The sequence below is a fragment of the Lemur catta genome, chromosome 8 (genome assembly GCF_020740605.2).
Source record: "Lemur catta isolate mLemCat1 chromosome 8, mLemCat1.pri, whole genome shotgun sequence".
Classification (NCBI taxonomy): domain Eukaryota; kingdom Metazoa; phylum Chordata; class Mammalia; order Primates; family Lemuridae; genus Lemur; species Lemur catta.
In genome coordinates this window covers 39110996-39120683 of record NC_059135.1, presented here as the reverse complement: position 1 = coordinate 39120683, position 9688 = coordinate 39110996, and positions in this window count along the sequence as shown.

Here is a 9688-nt window from a genome sequence, read left to right as displayed (position 1 = left end):
TCACACCAAGATGATGCAGATATTGAAATTATCAGACAGGGATTTTATTTTACTTTATTTTTTAAGATTACAAGTAGTTTTATTTGTACATAGTAACAATTATAAATTTTTTGTGTCAGAGCAAATCTTTTTTTGTATATATTTAAGGTGTACAACATGACATTTTGATATACATAGTGAAATGGTTATTATATTCACCATAAATTATATCATCTCACATAATTACTCTCAGACAAGGATCATAAAGTAGCAATCATAAAAAGGCTCCAATAAGCACTTAAACTCTTCAATCAAAAGAAAAAATAGAAAATCTTAGCAAACCAATAGGAGATATAAAGAAGGATTAGATGAAAATTTTTAGCATTAAAAATACAATAACTGAAATAAGAAAATCATTAGATGGGCTCAATAACTAAACAAAGGTAACCAAAGAAAGAGTCAGTGATCTTGAAAATAGAGCAACAGAAATTATCAATATGAACAACAGAGAGAAAAGAGATTTTTTTTAAAAATGAAAAGATCCCCAGGGACCTGTGGGACAATTACAAAAGATCTAACATCATATCATCAAAGTTTCAGAAGGAGAGGAAAAAGAATACTGGGCTGAAAAAGAAATTGAAGAAATAATGACCCAAACTTTCCAAATTTGGTGAAAGATATAAACTTACAGATTTGTGAAACTGAGTGTTCCCCAAACAGAATAAACCTTAAGGAATCTGCACTCAGACACACCATAATCAAACTTCTGAAAACTAAAGACAGAAAAACTTTTGAAATCAGCCAGAGAGAAACAATGTATTCCCAAATGATGATCAATAATTCAAATGACAGCTGATTTCTTATCAGAAACTGGAAGGACAGAAGGAAGAGGCAAAACATTTTGCAAGTCCTGAAAGGAAAGAACTGCCAACCCAGAATTCTATATCCAGTAAAAATATCATTCAGGAATGAAGATGAAGGAAAGCTAAGAGAATTTGTTACCAGCAGATCTGCTCTGAAAGAATGGCTAAAGGAAGTTCTTCGGACAGAAAGGAATTGGCAATAGAAGGAAACTTGGAACATCACAAAATGAAAATAAAGAGCACTAGAAAAAGAAAACATATGGGTTATATACTACATGATTCAATTTACATGAAATTCTCAAAGTGACAAGTTTGTAGTGATAGAGAAGTGATCAGTGGTTGCAGGGGGTTAGGGTTGGGGGTTATACTATGGTTATAGAGGATAGTATTATTAGGGCAATATTAGGTACACAGAAACTCTGTTCTATTCCTGCAACTTCTTGTAAGTCTTAAATTATTTCAAAATAAAATGTTATAATAAAAATATAGAGCACATTCTAAGTTATTTTAATTTGATAATTTACAAAGGTAGAATAAGGTCAAAGGAAAGCAGAGCTTGAAGAAAATCAGCTGAGTTGGCTACTGGTGTATGACTGGTTCTGGTTGGTTCAGTGAGATCATTCTGCACACCTCTAATCTCTAATTTGTGCCTACATATGTGTGTATGCACACTTACACATGAACAGAGTTGTATTTACCTATGCTTCAGTGTTTTCCTATCTTTCCAGTATTCTCTCTCCAGCCATCTTTCTTCCAGATTTTTCTGTGCTTAGCATTAGGAAAGATCTCTCAGGAGATCATCTCTCTTTTCCTATTGGTCATCTGACCCATCTGACTCCTCTTACCTTCCCTCTAACACCTTCATCTGCCTAGCCATTTTTGAAACAGTTACAGTTCTTACTGTCATAAAATTCTAGTCTTCATTTCTGATCATTGTATTACCAGAGACCTGTTTAATATTCCAGTATTCTCTGCAGCCTTATTAGATATAATGGGGTGAGAGGGCACAGGCTGAAACCTGATTCAGCACTAAGTGATGTCAGACAGAGGAGTCACCCTAGGGTGCCCACAAACTCCCTTTCACATTCCTGAGGCTCATATGTCCTCTGCAGGGTGGTGGTAGGAAAATAGCTCCAGAAAAGTCTGAGGACACCAAGGCAGATAGGCAGGATGTTAGAGGAGGAGAGGTAAGGAGTGGTGAGAAGTTATCCCATTTATGAGAACATTATCCAGATCAAATCCTTGGATGATCATTCAGGCTAGAACTAAGAAAGGATAAGAGAAGTTAAGAGGCCAAAATGACCTGAAAAATTCTTATAGACAAAGACTCTGTCCCCATTCTGTTCTAAGACTAGAAGGAAAGGAAGGGACAAGGTTGGTAAACCCAGTTCTCAAGCTGCTGGGAGAGGGAATAGAAAGAGTTCACTTAGTGTGGATGACTTTGAAGATCTACTCTGTAAAACAGAAAACCTTAGTATATTGGCTGATATCGCCCCTCAGAGGATACCCTTCTGATCAGGATAGGATCCCTTGGAGCTGACTTTGGCACAAGGTTGGGGCAACAGATATTTCCTGTTAGAGAAAGGAGAGATGGGTCAGTCAGGGTAGCCAAAACAAAGATGATGGAGTGCCAAGTCTCTACTGGGGGGCTCATAAGAGAAAGACTTGGGTGATAAGGGCTGGGAGAAATGCCTCCTCACTCACTCTAGGCCACATTAGGGTAAGCCTTGGAGAAATGATAGCATTTAAATTTTTCTGCCATAATATCTAAGTTTATTCATGACTGGAAAGAGGACAATAATTCCTTCCTGATTCCCATTTACCCTGATCTCATCTTGGATGTAGAGACAGGAGATTGTGTTGGGACCCCAAAGATATGTGAAGGACATGTGTGGACCCCAAAACAGTGTCCCAGATCCAATTTAGGCAGAGGGAAAACAGTTACTCAACATGAACGTATGGTCTCCAGACATGATTCTGTACAGAACATGTTCTCTGAGACTTTAAAAGATATTTATCTTCTAGGGGACTCTTAGCAATCTTTGAGAACCAAGTGACATCTTGGTTTATTTGGACATCAGGTTTTGTTCATGAGCACACACAGACAGAGAGAGGTAACATTTCTCCTTGATCCTTCACATATCCAACTCCCTTTATCCTCTCTTTCCTCTCTCATTTTTATTATTATCCTTCACCATCATTCAATGAAGGAAAAAGCCAAAATGAAAAAGAACCAGAGAAGAGGAAAACATAATGAAATGAGAAAACCAAGGTGTGGTCCCAGTGTTGTAAACTACATACCTTGGGCTTGCGCATGCATACTTTTACTTATGAATGATTGTTTGTAAGTTTCTAACAAATGAGCCACCATCAGCATCACCAGCTAGGTTGTCCTCCACCCCCTTCCTCACTCCCAGAGACCCTTTCACCCTCATTGGGTGATGAATGAGGCAAGGATAGTGGATTCCAGAGATCTCCAGCCATAAATAGCCATGTTACTCTTCAGTATCTTGTGTCGCCTCTTTGGGCCTCAATTTCCACATGAATAAAATTAGAGGTTAAGATGTATAAGTTTTCAGGCCCCTTCCAACTCTATTGCTCTGTAATTATAGTTATATGATAACCCTTATTGAGGGTCTGTCTTGAAGGTCACTCACTGTAATTCTTCCATGTCCAGCCCCAGCCAGAGACAGTGCATGTGGCCCCCATTCTGTCATCTGCAGTGTTGGGCACAACTGCCAGCTTCACCATATCACTGAGCTTTAGGGGATTCTTCAGCTTGATAAGCATGAGGTCATGTTCAGCAGAATCCTGGGTGAAATGTGGGTGTTGGATAATAAGCATGGGTTTTAATTTCCCCTTCTTGTTTTGAAAATGCGTCACTTCTGAAATTAGCAATCTGCATGTTACGAAATCTGGAACAGGCTGTAAAGGGTAATAGAGGAGGGAGGTGTAATTCCACTGTTCTTCTTGCACTGTTTCTTCCCCTAGCTTGCTTTGTGACATTGGTCTCATTCCTTCCATAACTTGCCAAGACCTCAGCCTCCTCATCCTGCAAATGAGCAATTTCCAATGCAGTTCTGCAATTCTCTGATCCACACACTTTATGTAGTCTCTTTCCTCCCTATTTGTCCATCCCCAGTTCCTCAGGCCCCCCTAACTCCCTTTGCCTACCTCATCCATCCCAGAATCTAACTCATAAACAACCACCTGGCTATCTCTGTTTCCTGCCTCCTTCCTGCCCTTTCTCAGGTTTGAGTGTGCCCTGTGCATGGTGCAACTCAGCCTCAACCCTCCTCATAAGGAATCCCAGTGACTAAGGTCAAAATCCTCCCCTCCCAGGATCCCCATCACTCATGGTAAGAAGCAGTGAGCTGCAGCATGAATCCACTGTTTGCGGATCAGAGTCCCCAAACAAGGCTCATACTCCGAGTTCAGGAAAATCAAAAAGATTAGTCCATCAGTTTTTATGTTCGTCTAGCTGATTTGCCTGGCTACATTTTCTTTTGCTGATGCTGGTGTTACAGTTATTCCTGTTACTGCTACCAGACAGAAGAAAGGAAGGCAGAGTAGGAGACCGCGGATGCTGTGGAGATGGGAAGTCTGAGACGTTTCATGGGAAATGTCATAGATATAGAAGGAGTAGTGGAGCTGTTTCAGGATCCTCTCCTGGTAATGTTCCCTTAGACTTCTCCCTGTATTTGTGTTCTCCCTCCTCCTCCTCTTCCTTTTTTCCTCTTGATCCTTCTCTCTTTTCTTCAAGCTTCCTTCCTAGCTACACAGCTAAACTCATTCTTTATGCCACACCTCATACACTGTGTGGAGTCTCATTTTCTCAGTCTAAAGCCTCTAATGCATCCACAAAGTGGAGGAAACTCAGTGGACTCTGGATGTCTCTGGATGTTCTAGAAAACTGCCCATCACTATGATCTTGAATTCTTATCTGTTCAACTGATGATCTCTCCACCTCTCTTGTCTAGATGCATTTCCTCCACTTTCCTCCAATACAACCCTGACCTTTTCAAAATTTTAAGCCCAAATAGGAACGTACACTATCTAGTCACTGTCAGAGTAATGAAGACTAGGAAGAGGTGGGTCATATCTGCCTGCCTCAACATGCCCTCTTCCAGTGAGAAGACGTAGGCAGGGGGTGAACCAATGCAAAAGATCTATCAGTCAGCCTGGTCCCTGGAGACTTTGCAAAGAGAGAAATGACAGCAAGGAATGGGAAGACTCACAGGGGTGAGGTGTTCTGCACAAACTGAGGATGGCATCAGAGGGAGGAAAGACGGCCAGACCCATCCCTCTACAGTGTCTGCCCTTCCTATGTAGTCTGGGAAATTATTCCCAGGTGAGATGCCTGACCCCCAAAGAGATGGACTACAGGCTGAGAGCCATGCTCTCCTTTATTAGCAGAGAGAACTCTCAACTGCCCAATCCTGTCGGCCTTTATCCACTGTCTCCACTCATATTTCAGCCCTGTGGTTCACTTAGGTTTACTGACTTGTCCCCACGTGGAGTGGCTGATCTCTACCTCTTTGTGTGACATTTACCTGCCTTCAACTTAAAAATAACCTCCCCTTACCCATGAGCTACAGACCACCTTCCCCTGCTACAGTGAGCCCTATCTCATGTTACATTGACCCTTTCTCTCATGTCACACTGGCTGTATCCCCATGTCATCCTCTCTCCATGTTACATTGCCCCTATCCCATGCCATCCTCCCTACCCCAACTGACTTCTCCCTGAATATCTGCAGAGCATATCAGAGACAGACAGGGTATGCTGAGCATAGAGCCCCCATGGAATGAAGTCAAGGGGATACTGAATGGGAGATATCAGTCAGTTTTTCCTACATAGAAAACTTCCTTAAAATTTAGTGGTTTAAAATAGTAGCCAATTATTGGCTCACGAGTCTGTGAGTTGCTAGTTGGGATGGGCTCAGCTGGGCAGTTCTTCTGTTCTCAGTAGGGCTCAGTTATGCATCTGTGATCAGCTGGCAGTCACTGGTCTCATGCACATGTCTAGTGGTTGGCAGGTTGTTGGCTTGGATGATAGGAGTAACTGGGCCATGTGTCTACCATCCTCCAACAGACTAGCCCAAGATCATTTGCTTATATGATAGCAGTTGCAGCACTTCCAAAATCAGCAAAATGATAAGTCCCAATGTACAAGCCCTTTTCAAGCCTCTGCATATGTCATATTTGCTAATGTCCCACTGGCCAAAGCAAGTTGCATGGCCAGCCCAGATTCACAGAGTGGAAAAGGTCTACATCTTGATGGGAGAATGTGTAAAATTATATTCGAAGGTCACAGATAGAAGAAGGGGAATAATTTTTGAGTACTTTTCCCTCAACACATTATCATTTAAACTTTCAAACACATTTGAAAAAGTTAAAAGCAGTGAACACTCACATACCCGCCACCACCTTATTTCTTCAACTAACTATATTTTACTGTATTTGCTTTATCACATATCTAGCCAGTGGTGGGCATTGTTACAATCCATCAGATACAGGCAACCAATTCATCCCCTTCTTAATCCCCTGCAATCTGGCTTCCTCTCCCACCTCTCTGACAGCTCCTTCTCTTTCTCTATTTGTGGTTGCTCTTCACAGCTGCCATCCTTACCATATAACTCTGGAGTTGCTACGACAGCTTCCAAGTTAGCCTTCCTTGACTAGCTGTCTCTTCTTCTGTCCAATTTGCCAGATTTATCCTTTTTTTAATTTGTTGTGTTCATGCTTTAAAGCTTACAGTGCTTCCTAGAGCTCATCACATCATGTCTAAATTTCTATGCCTGACTGCCAAGGCCCTCGATAATCTGGTGTTAATGATGCCTGGCTCTGTAGGGATATGACATAATGGCAGAGTCAGAGTTCCTGGGCAATCTCAAAAGTAGCAGCCTGTGTTCTTGGGACATATGTTGGCACACTTCTTGTCTCTCCCCAACTAAATCTAGTCCCTTTGTGTCCTAGCCCCTTTTAAAAAATTGGCTGTCATCTTTGGCTTCTAGACCTCTTTGCCCAGCGAGCACATTACACATCTGAGCATCTCCCATGTGCATCCTATAGGTACCAACTTCTTCCCTGACCTGGATACCTTCTTCCCCTAGGCTCCTTGTCAAAATGACCCTCACTTTCATTCCTATAAATCCATCTGTATCCCTGCTGCTGAGCAACAATGGCTCTTTCCTGGAATCTGGGCAAACAGTGGTCCTGACTCTTTTGAATATATTCCTCTGATTGGCTCTGAGTCCTTGGCTATGCTTCCTGGGTTCATGGCCACAAGACAGGATTCCCATCCATCCTATGATCTGGCCACACTTCTCACTACAATGAGGACATTTCTCTGCCTCCCGATAAGCCAATCCCTGCCTGCATCCATTGAGCTCTGCCTGCTCAAAATGGGTTTCAAGAGCCCCTCCGATTCCAACTGGAGTCCATCTCTTCCCCCCAACCAACTCCTGGTGTATTATTTTTCTCTCTTCCTTACTATGGACTTTCCACTCTAGGCCAGCAAGTTTCTTCAGTATTCTGCACATTTACCATTTCCATACATGCTTTCTTTCATTCTTGGCTCACTGTACAAATATATTCGAAGGCACCTATCCTATCCACCCCTTGTTAGGAAATCTACCCCTACCCACAACCTCTGCCAAGGGGCTCAAACTTGGATGTCATAGGGCCAGAACCTGGATCCTCAAAAATACTCCCAGACCAGCATAGCTCTACCTCAGTGCCCCACCTGGTTCTACCCTATCTGGGTATGACCCTATCACACCCATAGCTCATCCTATCAGATCCTCACCAGCTTCTGGATGTCTCAGACTTGAGCAGCTCAATTTCCCTGGTTCATGACTTTGACCTTCTTAAGGGCAGGATTTGGATCTGATTCAACTATGTATCTCCAGCATAGTATCTGGCACTACACAGTAGATTTTGCACATACACACACACACACACACACACACACACACACATATTTTGATCAATGAGTGATCAAATGAGTGACCTGTTTACCTGTTTATCTCCTAACTTAAAACTCTCTGCAACCTGCCACATTGACCTGACCTCCAGGTAATCTAAGATTCCTGGCTTGACTCAGGTCCCTTCCTTGTGAGTTGTAATGAGAATAACATTCCCAGATTATGGTCCTTGATCCCAAGAGTCAGGTATTGGACCTCACTGGCAGGAGATTTAATCTTTTTTCTTTTAATAGGTTTCATTGACATACAATAAATCAAACATATAGTGTCCCTTGGTATCCTCTGGGGATTGATTCCAGGACCTTTGGAGATACACAAGTCCCTGATATAAAATGGCATAATATTTGTATATAACCTAATCACATCCTCCTGTATATTTTAAATCATCTCTAAATTACTTACAATACTGAATACAATGTAAATGCTATGTAAATAGTTGTTACACTGTATTGTTTTTATTTTTATTATTTTTATTTATTTATTCATTTATTTTTGAGACATTGTCTCATTCTGTCTCTTGGACTAGAGCACAGTGTCATCATCATAGCTCATTGCAACCACAAACACCTGGGCTCAGGTGATCCTTCTGCCTCAGCCTCCCAAGTAGCTGGGACTACAGGTGTGCACCACCACACCAGGCTAATTTTTCTATCTTTAGTAGAGACGGGTCTCACTCTTGCTCAGGTTGGCCTTGAAATCCAGAGCTCAAATGATCCTTCTGCTTTGGCCTCCCAGATTGCTAGGATTACAGGCATGAGCCACTGCAGCCAGCCTGTATTATTATTATGATGATTGTTATTATTTTAATATTTTTGATCCACAAAATCAAAATCAAAAATATGGTTGAATCACAGATATGGAGCCCAATGATACTGAGGGGCCAACTGTATTTAAAAGGTACAATTTGGTAAGTTAATGAACATATTCCCAAAAGATTCCTTATGCTGCTTTGTAATTCCTCCTTCTTTCCCTCCCACCCCCCACCCTGTCGCCAGGCAACCACTAATCTGCTTTCTGTTGCTAGAAGTTAATTTACATTTTCTAGAATTTTAGATATATAAAACCATACAGTATGTACTCCTTTTTGGTCTGGCTACTTTCACTCAGCATAATTAACTTGAGATTCATACATGTTGTCATGAGAATCTAGAGTTCATTTATTTTCACTACTGAAGAGTACTCCACTGTATTGATATACCAAAATTAACTTATTTACCTGTTGGTAGACATTTGGGTTGTTTCCAGTTTGGAGTTATTACAAATAAAGCTGCTATGAACTTCATGAGTAAGGCTTTATGTGGACATATGCTTTCTTTTATCTTGGGTAAATAATTAGAGGCAGAATGGCTGGATCATATAGCAGCTGTATGTTTGACTTTTAAAGAAACCACAAATTCTTTTCCAAATTATTTATACTATTTTATTTTATTTTATAGCTTTACTGAAGTATAACTGACAAATAAAACTATATCTACTTAAGGTATATAATGTGATGACTTTATATACATTGTGAAATGATTACCACAATCAAGTTAGTTAACACATCCATCACCTTACATAGGTACCATTTTTTGTGTGTAAGTGGTAAAAACACTTAAGATCTAGCAAGATTTTAGCAATTTTCAAGTATACAATATGGTATTATTAACTATAGTCACCATGTTGTACATTAGATCCCCAGAACTCATTCATTTTACAACTGAAAGTTTGTACCCTTTGACCAACAACTTTGATGTGTTGGTAAAAGTTATATCATTTTACATTCCCACCAGAAGCTCCCACTCGTGTACATCCTCACCAATACTTGACGTTATCAGTCTTTTTGATTTCAACTATCCCAATAACTGTGCAGTAGCAT